The 15670-nt window shown below is 35.8% G+C and overlaps 1 protein-coding gene and 1 pseudogene across 4 annotated transcripts in view; both read right to left on the reverse strand.

The window, feature by feature from the left end:
• RAPH1 (Ras association (RalGDS/AF-6) and pleckstrin homology domains 1) overlaps positions 1-15670 on the reverse strand; it is a 105026-nt gene that overhangs the window by 77237 nt on the left and 12119 nt on the right. The window lies entirely within an intron of this gene.
• LOC116598037 lies at positions 15362-15449 on the reverse strand (annotated as a pseudogene).

Raw genomic sequence — 15670 nt, forward strand, 5'->3', positions numbered from 1 at the left:
TAGAGAAGGGAGGCTATAAAGACTTACAGGTTCACAGAGTGCCCCCCAACTGTGCAAGATACAACTCTTGCAAAATAAAGCAAGAGGAAGGAAACCTAAATCAGACAAAAGAAACAGTAAGAAAAAAAACTCTGTTAAAATTAGTAAGGCACAAAGAGAGGAAGAAGACTCATCAAAAGGAGGAGGGAGGAAGTCAGAGCAGAGCAGGAAAAGGAGAGAAATAGGACATAATATAATATAAAATGAAGTGAGAACTGTGGGGGTTGGGGGGCTATTAGCTGCTCATCTGACTAGGGCACCCAGAGTGAGGCGTGCTTGATTTACTTTTCTCTTGACCTACAACTCTTCAACACAGAACACAGTTCTGCTGTGAACTAAATGGCATCATTTTTAAACTGCCCAAATGGAAATTGGGAATTGAATGAACCAACTGAATTTCCACGAGTTCCTCATAGAATCAAGATACTAAGTGTGTTGTATGTATAGCAACATTTTTCTCTGGTTTTATCTTTTAATTTTAGATGGTCTTTTTTTCTTTCTTTCTTTCTCTTTTTTAAAGATACTGCTAAAAGTTTTATTTTTTAAGTTATCAAATCTGTAAATTCTTTTTTTTTTTTAAAGATTTTATTTATTTATTTGACAGAGAGAGATCACAGTAGACAGAGAGGCAGGCAGAGAGAGAGAGAGTGAAGCAGGCTCCCTGTTGAGTAGAGAGCCCGATGCGGGACTCGATCCCAGGACCCTGAGATCATGACCTGAGCCGAAGGCAGCGGCTTAATCCACTGAGCCACCCAGGCGCCCTCAAATGTGTAAATTCTTTTCTGGGAGAAGTCTTGCACTGTTTTGGTCAGTAAATTCTTCTCAACCAAGAAATCTGATAAATGTTTATGTAAATTTTTAGTTTTATTATTCGTTCTTTTCTGTAGTTATTACATTTAACATAGATAGCTTAGTTTGGCATTACAGAACCTTAAACTGATTTTTCCCAAAATTTAATTCTTTTGAATTTATATATTATTTTCTATATATACAGTAGGTTCTTTTTCTGAGGATCCTTTTCCATTGTATACCTACTTTTCGGTAAACATCACTTTGTATTTTATCAATTTATAGAGCAGATAAGTTAAAATGTCAAAAGTTGCTTTTTGTAAATTGATCACTGAAGTTTTCTCTGTTTAGGTTAGTGGTCCTCCACTGAAATGGCCCAAGTCTGACTCAGAGTCTAACACTTCCAATACTTTGCATACAAAAAGCATTATGCCAGGTACTGTACAGGACACAATGGTGGCAAAAACCACACCCTATGACTTCAAAGAACATTAATCCTAACTGTGGCAGAGATGGTAAACATTGAAGCATCTTGATTAAAAGAGTCTCTAAGAACAAAGTTCCTTCTGTAGGTCTGTGCATGAAGCAACTTATAGGAAACTATGGTCTCTGAAGGGTTGAAAGAAGAAATGTACTTGTCATTCCAAGGCTTCACAGGAGCAATCTGAGTAAACTGGCCACCAGGAAACTTGCATGGCCTAGTCTTCTGGGAGTGAACTGACATCTGGAACTAAGTTTCTACATAGAACAAAACCTCCCTAAAAAACAAGAAAGGTGTACTGTTTGTGGATTGGCCATCTTTCCTCACCAAGAGGAAAGAGAAAAATTGGGGAGGTGATTCTCACCCCTTACAATAAATCTTTTATTTGCATTTCAGTTTCTGACAACTCAAGATGTAACTAACACATCCTCTTCATTATCATATACCTTTATTATAAGGTAACTAAAGATTACATAAAGAAGCATAAAAAAAACCCCAAGAACTGTTTTTAATAGTTGACAGAAGTTATTATGTCTAAAGAAAGTGATAAATCAAAGCTGATTTGTTAATTTAATGTTTTATTTAACAAGCACGTAAATGCACCCCGGCAAAGGAATTCCCTTCACAGAATAATGAACCATATTTGTTTCTTAATTTACACTGGATTTTTCATTAATAGTGGATATCTATTATCTATTAAATCCCAAACAGGAACTCAACTGAAGTGAAAAAAACCAATCTAAGTTCAATGGTTTACAAAGAAACTCCTAACATTCTTAATAAATAGGAAGTTCTAATGATCAATCTTAAAATTACTAGTTATACAGTATACCATAAACCATAATCTGAAATCAGAGAACTAAAATAAATAAACCAAAAAACAAACAAACAAAAATAAGTATAATATTCTTTTGTTATATTCCACCTTTCCAAGTTCAAGAACTGTGAGAGAATGAATTTCTGTTGTTTTAAACCACCCAGTGTGTGGTAAGTTGTTATAATAGTCCTAGGAAACACACAGTCACTACAAGTTACCTATAGAAATGGGGCTTCCATGACTGCTTCCAGAGATGTTGATGTTGCTTATTCTGCTCCATACTTTCCTGCTATAGGACCTTTCCTGCTATACTACCTACATACCAGTTATCTTTGGAGATAGCTGATATTGTACATGCACTTTCCAGCTTCAACTGAAGGGAGAGTGCTAGACAGTAGTAGCCTGTAGCTTAGGAGCCATTTGGACTATATTTTGTAGATTATTTATTTACTTGACAAGAGAGCACAAGAAGGCAGAGAGGCAGGCAGATGTGGGGAGGGGAAGCAGGCTTCCTGCTGAGCAGAGAGCCCGATGCGGGGCTCAATCAAGCTCAGGACCTGAGCGGAAGGCAGAGGCTTTAATCCACTGAGCAACCCAGGTGCCCAGGACTACAATTTGAATCATCATTATGAACTCAAGGTTTCAAAGAGACAGAGGAAATACAGAAGGGGTAGGAATAAAGACAGATATACATTTAAGTGTGTTTGTAGGTAGGTCCACTCAAAGGGCCTAGTAGCGATGACATTCCAGTAGCAATGACATTCCAATTACCATACCTAGCACCCAGTTTTCAGTTTCTAAATACATATTCTACCCAAAAAGTAACTAAGAACCTTGGAGTAATGATTCAAGGTTGGGGCTGGCGAAAAGTAAGATGAGATCCTAGAATATCTTTTTGTGCCAGAAAGTGCTCAATAACGATGGGGATATGTCAAAAGGATACAGAAACCAGCCGGAAGGGGATACACAGAACCCAATATGGGACAATTTAGGCATAAAAAGTCAATTATGACAGGAAGAAACAATAACCTGTTGAATAAAATAAGAATCCACGAACCCATACTGATATAAATAAATACATGGGAAAAGAAAGCTCTTCCTCACAGAATGCCAATTAAATGATGCAGATGAACTGACAGAAGATCACCATATGCGACCATTGTAATAACTGATTCGGGTAGGAATCATTGATAGATGCTAAATCATGGGTGAAAATCTGGTAAGACTATTTACATATCGTTAAAATATCTCCCCACAAATTACTGGGTGACACTGCCATAACCAAGTGATAAAATTCAACATCACTAACATTGGGGCAACCCATATCATATATTTTTTGAGAAATAATGCAGAGAAGATACATTATCATTTTGCGGTATTCTTTTTTTTTTTTTTTTAAGATTTTATTTACTTATTTATTTGAGAGAGAGAGTGAAAAAGAGAGAGCACAAGCAGGGGGAACAGCAGAGGGGGAGGGAGAAGCAGGCTCTCCACTGAGCAGGGAGCCCAACGCTGGGATCCCAGGACCCTGGGATCATGACCTGAGCCAAAGGCAGATGCTTAATGACTAAGCCACCCAGGCGCCACTTTTTTGTGGTATTCCTGACAATATGCATTACTTGAATCATATCACAAGACATTTTACAAAATAATTGGCCTATAGTTAAAAAACATGAAGGCCAAAAACACAAAGGCTGAGGATGTGTTCTAATTTAAAGGAAACCTAAATGGGGCACCTGGGTGGCTCAGTGGTTGGGCATCTGCCTTCAGCTCGGGTCATGATCCCGGAGTCCTAGGGTCGGGCCCCATATCAGGCTCCCTGCTCAGTGGAAGCCTGCTTCTGCTTCTCTTGCTACCCCCACTTGTGTTCCATCTCTGGCTGTGTCTCTCTGTCATATGGATAGGTAAAATCTTAAAAAAAAAAAAAAAAAAAGTTAAAAAAAAAAAAGAAAGGAAACCTAAAGAGACCTGACAACTCAATGCAATGCTTGATCCTGGACTGGATCCTGGACCCAAAGAAAATATGTAAACATATAAATATAGCTATAAAGGACATTACTGGGATAACTGCCAAGATCTGACTATGGGCTGCAGATTAGATCACAGTATTGTATTGATGTTACATTTCCTGATTTTGATAATACCACTGTAGTCATGTAAGACAGTATCTTTGCCCTTAGGAAACACGTACTGAACAATTTAGTCATAAAGGGGCACAATGTCTACAATTCATTTTCAAATGGCTCAGAAAAAAAATGTATGTGTGTATTTGAGTGTGTGTAAATACATAAAAAGGGAGAGAGGAATAATAACTAGGCAAAAAGTAAACAATAAGTGAATCTAGGTAAAGGGAATATGGGAGTTGTTTGCACTCTTACAAATTTCTTAAGTTCCAAACTGCATCAAAATAAATTCAGAAAGAGAGGGAGTGTGGGAGGGGAGATGAAGAAAGTGTGTCTCAGAAGATTGTAGTTTAGTTAGGAAAATACAGTATATCAACTAATGGATCACTTAAAATTCAGAAATAAAGGGAAAAAAACCATATAGGTCGAAAAACATTTTTACCAAATAAAATAATGCAGGTAAGGTCCCTGAAGTACAACTGCGTATTTCCCAACATGTGATTTTTATTACTGTATGCATGTATTACCATTCCTAAATTGCATTTGCTTGGTTTCCTCAGTTAATGTTTTTGGTTTGTTTTTGGTCATCATAAAATTAGTTTTAATGCAAATAAAAGGTTATCACTTTTGAAAAATAATTACTCATCAGATAATTCTTTCACAGAGGCAAAGACAATCATTTCTAACCTTCAGATAAGAAAAATAAGTAACCGAGTTTAAAAAAAAATTGGTTAATGTCACAGCAGGTCAGGAAGAAATCAGAATTCATTCTAAATCAAAGACTCATACACTTGACTCATGAACAACACAGGCTGAACTGAGTGGGTCCATTTTTATACATATTTTTAAGATAAATACAGTACAGTATTATAAATGTATTTTTTCTTCCTTATGATTTTCTTTGTAACATTTTCTCTTCTCTAGCTTATCTTATTGTAAGAATATAGTATATAATACATACAATGTACAAAATATATGTTAATCAACTGTTTACACTGGTGATAAGGCTTCTAGTCAACAGTGGGCCATTAGTTATGTTCTGGGGGAATCAAAAGTTATACTCAGACTTTTCACTGCATGGTGCTGGCACCCCTAGTCCTTGCATTATTCAAAGGTCAACTGTATTTAATCAAATAAGAAGGCTTGAGCTAAATAAAGACTTTAATAATTTTGTTATTAAATATGAGAACAAATGGGAGTAAAACACCTGCACCTCGCATTATTCATTAGCATATTCCCCGACCTCTTGCCCACCATTCAGATGGCACGTGCTCAATATCCCCTTATCCAACAAAACTGAAATGTCTGCTTTGTTTCTTCTATCTCATAAACCTATACATTCTAGGAAAGATACTCTTAACACATTGCTGATAGAAGATACATTCAGTATAGTCCCTCATACAATCAACCAATCCATCTAAATAAAAGTCACATCACTAAACTGTAATTATCACACAGCAATTCATCAGTGTCAGCACCAGGAGGCTCAACTGTTTTTCTATGCCTTTGCTCTCTTTCTTATTTTGATGACTACTACTGTCTTGGTTCAGATCTATACTGTAATGTCCTTAGATTATTCTAGCAAGTTCCTAACTTACCTCTCTTTTTGTAATCCATCACTGTCAAACTAATCTTCCTTAAAAACTTTTTTTCATGCCACGATTCTGCTCAAACACCCACAGGGGTTTCCCCATGACATTCTGAATTAAGTACAAACTCTACACCAAATGATTTCACACCCTCTCTTACATGGCCTCAACCTAAATTTTCAACCTTATTTTCTACCCTTCAAACAACCTAAACTACTCAGTATTCTTAAACAAACAAACAAACAAGCAAACCCTATGCTTTCTTAACTTGGTCTTTGTTCATGTTTTCAACCTGACTGGAACATCTCAACCTGTCAAAAGAATGAGAGAATACATTTCTCTCTCTCCCTAAAATCCCACTAAAATGATAGTACACAATTATAAGAGGGAATAAACTCAAAGGCAATGAAGGCTAGAGATGGCAAAAGCATCCAAAGATCAGAGATTCTGGCAAATTTCTGGAAGACAGGGACAGGTAGAAACAGGGAGATGAACCAGAGCAGAAGCCATCAAAGCAAGCATTTTCACTCAATATTTATTCAGCAAATATACATTAAGCACATACTATGTGCCAAACACTGTTCTGGAAACACTGTAACAAAGGTGATCAACTAGGGACCTGCCAACAATAAACTTAGATTCTAGTCAAGGTAGAGAAATAGTAAACAAAAACAAACAAATAAGACCCATGACATGTGTGGTGGTAATTAAATTAGGGTTGTATGAAAAGTGACAGAGTAGCTGTTTTAGACTGGATGTACAGAGAAGGCCCTTTAAGTAGTGATATTTAAACTGAGATTTGAGTTACAAGAAGGAATCAGATATGTACAGATCAGAGAGAATAACATTCCAAGTAGAAGGTACAAGTCTAGTGTGTCAGGGAACAGAGTCTGATAGGAAGAGAGAGCCAGGTCATTCAAGGATTTGTAAACCAAGAAATAGAGTTTGGTTTTTATTCTAAGGAAGCCCTCTCGAGGGCAAGGAGAAGTCATCCCTCACAAAAGGCTGCCGCAGAAGTGGGGAGCATTCTTGGAGTTAGAACATAAAATGGGCAAAGGAACAGAAGTAAAAAAAATAATGCAGAACAAGAGCCAGTATTCCGCACACTGGCGCTCCTAGGGAAATTCTGGCATTTGCTTCAGGGTTAATGAAAATAGAAAAAAACCAATTCTTTCCCATAAACTTAAATGCTTTCAGGGGTCAGGTGACCAATACAAATCCAGCAGTAGCCAGATGTAAAACAATAGGAAGGGCCTGAAAACTAGAGAGCATAACATCAGCTAAAAACACTCAAAGTTTTAAAAAGTTTATTCTAGAATTAGATAGTGAAGTTGTACAACCTTGTAAATAAGTTTTAAAAAAACTTAGTTATATATGTGTATTATATCTTAATTAAAAAAATATAACTAAGAAAGTTTAAGCATATCTGCTAAACAAAAGTTAGATGTTACTTCCTCCAAGAGGCCCATGAACTTTGTACCTCTCTAAGGCACTTACAGCAAATCAGCTTTATATTATATGGTTGTTATTTGTGCACTTGTCTTATCACCCTCCACACCCAACTAGGTTGCAGAATCAGGAGAGAGACCATATGGTTTTCATTTGTCACCCCAGAGCAACTACCAAAGAGACATATTCTTTCTTCACCTGAATATCATTTTTTTTTCTGCTAAACACTTCTGAAATGAGCCTGAACTTAAGATGGTACCTTAATTTCAGAGAACTCAAAGCTAAAAAAAAAAAAAAGTGCACCTCTTTAAAAAAAAAAAGACGGATGGACGAATTTATCCAATTCTCAATAAATACTAATTTCAAAGAACCAACACATTTAAAATTAATTTCTCTATCAACAGAGGAATGGTTTTTTAAAAATATCATAGAAATTTCTACAATGTACTTTGGTTTGGGCAGAATTTTTGATAATATTTCTGTAAGACTATCTGCTTCTAGGGACAGGATTTGATTCAACAACTATGTTAATAATATGATTCTCCTAGAAAGTAACAAGTAATAGTAAGGGTTCCTGTACAGAATAGAAAAAACTTAACTCTAATTTTAAACAAAGAATCTAATTAAAATCAAAGTATAAAGAAATTTATCAATATGTTTATCACATTGTATCTCTTCTTTCAACTTTCTTTACCTCCCTTTCTCTCCCTTCCAAGGTTTCATTCCAAAATGCTGTACTGCAACCTGCTTCATTATCTCCATTTCTTTAGGTTCTTCTCTTCTCATATCCGTGAAAGAAGCTACTCTCAATTCCTAAGTTTCAACACAATTGCTAAAACAGACTTAGAATTAGCCAGAACTCTGAATTCACACAATTGCTAAAACAGATTTTCAGAATTAGCCAGAACTCTGAATAGAAACTTAAGGTTAGGGAGAAATCACTTTACTAGTAAATCCCACATACAGTTGTAGTTCTTCCTCCATCGCTGTCTATCAGTATTTTATTTTGGCAGGAGTCAGAAATCCAACCAGAGATGGCTCATTATTTCTGACATTAACCAGCCACAAACAGAAATGGATAATATTTAATGGTCAAGAATTGCTTTGGATGAAAAGATAGGGTGAATATTTACTAAAATTTTCAGAATGACGTTGTAGGGTGTCTAAACAACAATGCTAAAACATCCTCTAAAATTTTAAAACAAACTGGTTAACAAGAAAACTCAAGTTGGGGCGCCTGGGTGGCTCAGTTGGTTGAGCCTGCCTCTTGATCTCTGCTCAGGTCTTGATCTCAGGGTTGTGAGTTCAAGTCCTGTGTTGGGCTCCATGCTGGGCACAGAGCCTACTTAAGAATAAGAAGAAAAATAAGAAACTCAAACCTTCGTTTGAGTGAAAGGATTCATTTAAAGACAGTCTGCAAGATCTTCCTAGCCCAAGCCATCTAGGACTAAATAAGGAGTCAGGAGAGTTTGGAAATTCTTATTCTACCATTAAGTAACTACAACTTCAGGCTAAATCATTTAAATCCTTAGTTCTCATTTTCTTAATATGCAAAAGAAAAGATGGACTAGCAAATCCAAAGGTCTCTCCCAATCTCTTCCAACCCATTTTTGTCTGAAGTTCTATTTCTTAATTACTGACCTCAGTCTAAATAAACTTAGGGAATTCAGTGACTCCTTCAAGCACAGTAACATTCACATTATAGGGATCTCAGAAGAAGAGAAAAAGGACAGAAACTTATTTGAAGAAATATTAGCTGAAAACTTCCCAAATCTGAAAAAAGAAACAGATATCCAGATCCAGGAAGCACAAGATTCCCCGCAAAATTCAACCCAAGGAAGTCCACACCAAGACCCCTAGTAATTAAAATAGCAAAAAGTAGTGATAAAGAATTTTAAAAGCAGCGAGAGAAAAGCAGACAGTTACATACAAGGTGAAACCCCATAAGGCCACCAGCTGATTTTTTTCAGCAGAAACTTTGCAAGCCAGAGGAGAGTGGCATGATATATTCAAAGTGCCAAAAGCAAAAAATATGCAACCATAAATACTCTCTCCAGCAAGGCTATTGTTCAGAACAGAAGAGACAGAGTTGCCCAGAAAAACAAAAGTTAAAGGAATCCACGACCAGTAAGCAGCCCTACAAGAAATGCTAAAAGCGACCCTTTGAGTGGAAAGACCATAAATAGGAGTAAGAAAAGTAGGAAGCACAAAAGCAGTAAAATATTTTTCCAAAAATCAGTGAAGAGATTCACAAAATAAACAATGTAAAGTATGACACCATATACCTAAATCGTCAGGGGGAGAGGGGTAAAGAACAAACATAAAGGAAATAAATACTGTAAAATTACATAATACAGTAATAGTAGTAAGAGACTTTAATACCCCACTTACATCAATGAACAAATCATCAGAAAATCAACAAGGAAACAATGGCTTTGAATGACAGACAGAAGCAGATGGATTTAACAGACATATTTAGAACATTCTGCCCTAAAACAGCAGAATATACATTCTTTTCAAGGGCATATGGAATAGTCTCCAGAACAGATCACCTATTAGGCCATAAAACAAGTCTTAACAAATTTTAAAAACTGCAGTCACATCATGCATCTTTTCTCACTACAACGCTATAAACTAGAAATCAATCACAAGAAAAAAATCTGGAAAGAGCACAAATACATGGAGATTAAATAACATACTACTGGGGCACCTGGGTGGCTCAGTAAATTAAAGCTTCTGCCTTCGTCTCAGGTCATGATCCCAGGGTCCTGGGATCAAGCCCTGCCTTGGGCTGTCTGCTCAGCAGGGAGCCTGCTTCCTCCTCTCTCTCTGCCTGCTTCTCTACCTGTGATCTCTGTCTGTCAAATAAATAAATAAAATATTTAAAAAATAATAATAAATAAATAATATACTACTAAACAATGAATGGGTTAACCAAGAAGTCAAAACTCCAAAATTACATGGAAACAAATGAAAATGAAAACACAATGGCCCAAATCTTTGAGATGCAGCAAGTGGTTCTAAGCGGGAAGATTATGGCAATACAGGGCTACCTCAAGAAAAAAGAAAAATTTCAAACAATTTGTTACACTTTAAAGAGCTAGAAAAAGAACAAACAAAACCCAAACCCAGTAAAAGGAAGGAAATAATAAAGATTAGACCAGAAATAAATGATATAGAAACTAAAGAAAGAACAGAACAGATCAATGAAACCAGAAGATGATTTTTTGAAAAGATCAACAAAATTGATAAACATCTAGCCACACTCATCAAAAAAAAAAAAAAAAAAAAAAGAAAGAGGGGACCCAAATGAAATCACACTAAGAGGAGAAATAACAACATCAACTGTACAAACAACTGTATGAGAATATTATGAAATTATATGCCAATAAATTATGCAACTCAGAAGAAATGGATCAATTCTTAGAAACATATAACTTATAAAAACTAAAGCAGGAAAAAACAGAAAATCTCAACAGACCCATTATGAGTACTGAAATTCATTCAGTAATCAAAAAGCTCCCAACAACCAAAGTCTAGGACCAGACGCCTTCACAGGCAAATTCTAGCAAACATTTAAAGAAGAGTTAATACCTATTCTTCTCAAACTATTCCAAAATATAAAAGAGGAAAGAAAACTTCCAAATTCATTCTATGAGGCCAGTTTTATCCTGATACCAAAACCAGATAAAGACACCACACACACACACACACACACACACACAAAGAGAGAGAGAGAGAGAGAGAGAGAACTAAAGACCAGTATCTCTCATGAACATAGATACAAAAATCCTCAAGAAAATTCTAGGAGACCAAATTAAACAATACATTTAAAAGAAAATCACCTGCCATAATCAAGTGGGACTTATTCCCAGGATGCAAGGGTGGTTCAATATTTGCAAGAACAATCAAAGTGATATAATACAAGAACGGATAAAAACCATATGATCATTTCAACAGACGAAGAAAAGCATGACAAAGTACAACATTCCTTTATAATAAAAAAACCTCTGCAAAGTAGGTCTAGAGAGAACACACCTCAACATAATATAGGCCTTATGTGAAAAACCCATTGCCAACATCATACTCAATGGTGAAAAACTGAGAACTTTCCCCCTACGGTCAGGAACAAGACAAGGATATACAATTTCACCACTTTTATTCAACACAGAACTAGATTCCTAGATGCAGCAATTAGACAACATAAAAAGAAATTAAAAAAAAAAAAAGGCATCCAAACTGGTAAGGAAGAAGTAAAACTCTCAGTACTTGCAGATGACATGTAATATCAATAGAAAAATCTAGACTCCAGCAAGTAACTACTAGAACTGATCAATGAATTCAGTAAAGTTGCAGGATACAAAATCAATATACAGAAATTTGTTGCATTTTTATACACTAGTAATGAAGCAGTGGAAAGTGAAACTAAGAAAATATCCCATTTATAATTGCACCAAAACTGACAAAATATCTAGAAATAAGCTTTACCAAAGAGGTTAAAGACCTGTACTCTGAAAATTATAAAACACTGATGAAAGAAATTCAAGACAACACTCAGAAAAGGAAAAAGACATTCCATGCACATAGGCTGAGAGAACAAATGTTAAAATATCTATACTATCCAAGGCAATCTACAGATTTAATGCAATTCCTATCAAAATATCGAAAGCAGTTTTCATAGAACCAGAACAAAAAATCCTAAAATTTGTATGTAATCAAAAACACTCTTAATAGCCAAAGCAATCTTTTTTTTTTTTTAAAGATTTTATTTATGTATTTGACAGAGAGATACAGTAAGAGGGAATACAAGACGGAGGAGTGGGAGAGGGGGAAACAGACTCCCCACTAGGCAGGGAGCCCAACGCAGGGCTCAATCCCAGGACCCTGAGCCACCCAGGTGCCCCTTGCCAAAGCAATCATGAAAAAGAAAAAACCTGGAGGTATCACAATCCCGGACTTCAAATTATATTATCAAGCGGTAGTAATTAAAGCAATATGGTACTGGCATAAAAAAACATAGATCAATGGAATAAAACAAACAAACAAAAACGGAAAGAAGCCTAAAATTATATGGTCAATTACTCTTCAACAAAGCAGGAAAGAATATCCAATAGGAAAATGACTCTCCAACAAGTTGTGTTGGGAATACTGAACAGCTATATGCAAAAGAATGACACTGGACCACTTTCCTACAATATACACAAAAATAAACTCAAGATGGATTAAAGACCTAAATGGAGGCCTGACACCTGAAAGGAGAACACAGGTAATACTTTTTCTGACATAAGCTGTAGCAACATCTTTCTAGACATGTCTCCTGAGGCAAGGGAAATAAATGCAAAAATAAACTACTGGAAATTCAACAAAACGCAAAATTTCTGCACATTGAAGGAAACAATCAATAAAACTAAAAAGCAGCCTATGGAATGGGAGAAGATATTTGCAAATGATATCTGATAAAGGGCTAGTATCCAAAATGTATAAGGAACTGATACAACTCAACACCCAAAAAACAAAAACCCAATTAAAAAACAGGCAGAAGAAATGAACAGGCATTTCTCCAAAAACAACATCCAGATAGCCAACATATGCATGAAAAGATGCCCATCACCACTCATCATCAGGATATCACCTCACGCCTGTCAGTATAGCTAAAATCAAAAATACAAGAAACAAGTGTTGGTGACAATGTGGAGAGAAAGGAACCCTCCTGCACTACAGGTGGGAATTCAAACTGGTGCAGCCACTGTGGTAAACAGTATGGAGGTTTCTCAAAAAATTAAAACTAGAATGACCTTACAAGCCAGTAATCACACTCCTGGGTATATACCCAAAAACCACAAAAACACTAATTCAAAGGAACACATGTACCCCTATATTTATTGCAGCATCATTTAAGATAGCCGAACTATCTAAATACCCATCAAATGATGAATGGATAAAGAAGAATGATGAATGGTATATACACACAATGGAATATTGGACAGCCATCAAAAAGAATGAAATATTACCATTTGCAACAACATGGATGGAGCTAGTGAGTATAATATTAAGCAAAATAAGTCAGTCAGAGAAAGTAAAATATCATATGATCTCACTCAAATATGGACTTTAAGCAACAAAACAAAAAAGGTGTTCTAAGTAAATTCTTAGATTAAAAAGTTAACTTTCCTTTTCAGTTAAAAACAAAGTCAGATTTGGGTTTCTTTGTAATAAAAAAACAAAAACAAAAACAAAAAACCCAACAATTTAGGATAGCAACTACCTGGATGTTTTGCTCTCAGAAGACCAGAAAGAAGAAAGCTTAATTATTATTTGAGAATATTAACAATTCTAGGTTTAAGCAGAATTAACTATTTATTTGTACTAAAAAAAAAAAAAAAGTCATTTTCACCTAAGAAGATTACTACTTTTTAACAAGAAATAATCCTGTTCATTCAACAAATGCTTAATGCAATACTATCATGAGTTGGGCACCGTGCTGATTAGTTACAGGTAATACAGCTATTTAAAGGGTTAAATATGGGGCGCCTGGGTGGCTTAGTGGGTTGGGCCTCTGCCTTCGGCTGGGGTCGTGGTCCCGGGGTCCTGGGATCAAGCCCCGATTGGGGCTTCCTGCTCAGCGGGGAGCCTGCTTCCCCCTCTCTCTCTGCCTGCCTCCCTGCCTGCTAGTGATCTCTGTCTGTCAAATAAATAAATCTTAAATCTTAAAAAAATCTTAAAAAAAAAAAAGTAAAATAAAATCTTAAAAAAAAAAAGGGCTAAATATGCCTGCCCTCAGGCAATTTCATTAAAATCTCCAACAAGAGAACAGAACTTTTATGCCATTTATATTTTTTATTTTAAAATTAATGCACCTAACATGCTACAGTACTATAAATGAGGTGTTTTCATTTTACAAACACATAAACACACACACGGTAGCAGGGTTGGGGGTTAAAGAAATTTTGTAAGAAGGATACATTCAACATCTCCAGAATAAATAATTTCTACGCTTTTGTCATAAACATTCATCAAATAGCTGTTATAGCTGATATTATATTTTTACTTGACCGTACATGATTACAAAAAATTTAAGTATGTTCTCCCAAAAAGCTTATTGGAAGTAAAATCATCATGGGTTTTATTAGCAAATAATCATCTAAATTATCTACACAGATGTCATAACATAGAAGTTAAAATATTTTAGCCAATTCTCCAGTATGACACAGTTTTATAGCTAAGACAGCTAATATATCTTTAGAGAAAATATTTTTTTTTTAAAAGATTTTATTTATTTATTTGACACAGAGAGAGAGATCACAAATAGGCAGAGAGACAGACAGAGAGAGAGATGAGGAGAATCAGGCTCCCTGCTGAGCAGAGAGCCCTATGCGGGACTCGATCCCAGGTCCCTGGGATCATGACCTGAGCCGAAGGTAGAGGCTTAACCCACTGAGCCACCCAGGCGCCCCTAGAGAAAATATTTCTACACCACTCAATAAACATAAATAACGATGCTGTTATTTAAAACTCTTTAAAAGCTTCAGAAAATGTTGAAAATAGAACTACCCTATGACCCAGCAATTGCACTAATGGGTATGTACCCCAAAGATACAAATATGAACCTAGTGATCCAAAGGGGCACCTGCACCCCAATATTTATAGCAGCAATGTCCACTGTAGCCAAACTATGGAAAGAGCCCAGGTATCCATCTACAGATTAATGGATAAAGAAGATGTGGTGCATATATGTAAACACACACACATATATACAATAGAATATTACACAGCCATCAAAAAATGAAATCTTGCCATCTGCAATGTGGATGGAATTATGCTAAACGAAATAAGTTAAATCAGAGAAAGACAATTATTGTATGACATCACTGATATGTGGAATTTAAGAAACAAAACAGAGGATCATAGGGGAAGGGAGGGAAAAATAAAACAAGATGAAATCTGAGATGGGAGACAAACCATAAGAGACTCTTAATCATAAGACAGGAAACTGAGGGTTGCTGGAGGGGAGTAGGAGTGGGGGCTTAGGGTAACTGGGTGATGGACAATAAGGAGGGCACGTGATGTAATGGGCACTGGGTGTTATGTAAGATTGATGAATCACTATTAACTGAAAAGAGCAGATTCTACACTTGATCTTAGCCAAAAGGCTGAGAAGTGATAAAAAATTATTTTAAAATGAAATTCAAAACATGAACAAAGATTGTGAAGAAATATGTTCATCAAAGAAATATTTTTTAAAAAACAAAATGGGGGGAAAACAGAAGGAGGGGGCGGACAACTAAATATCTTACAAAAATTAAAAACAGTAAATTGGGGGTGTGTTTTATGTCTGGTTTGGGCTATAATGCAGGTATAAATTATTCATAAAGCATTTAATGCA

The sequence above is a fragment of the Mustela erminea genome, chromosome 8, assembly GCF_009829155.1.
Source record: "Mustela erminea isolate mMusErm1 chromosome 8, mMusErm1.Pri, whole genome shotgun sequence".
Taxonomy (NCBI): Eukaryota; Metazoa; Chordata; class Mammalia; order Carnivora; family Mustelidae; genus Mustela; species Mustela erminea.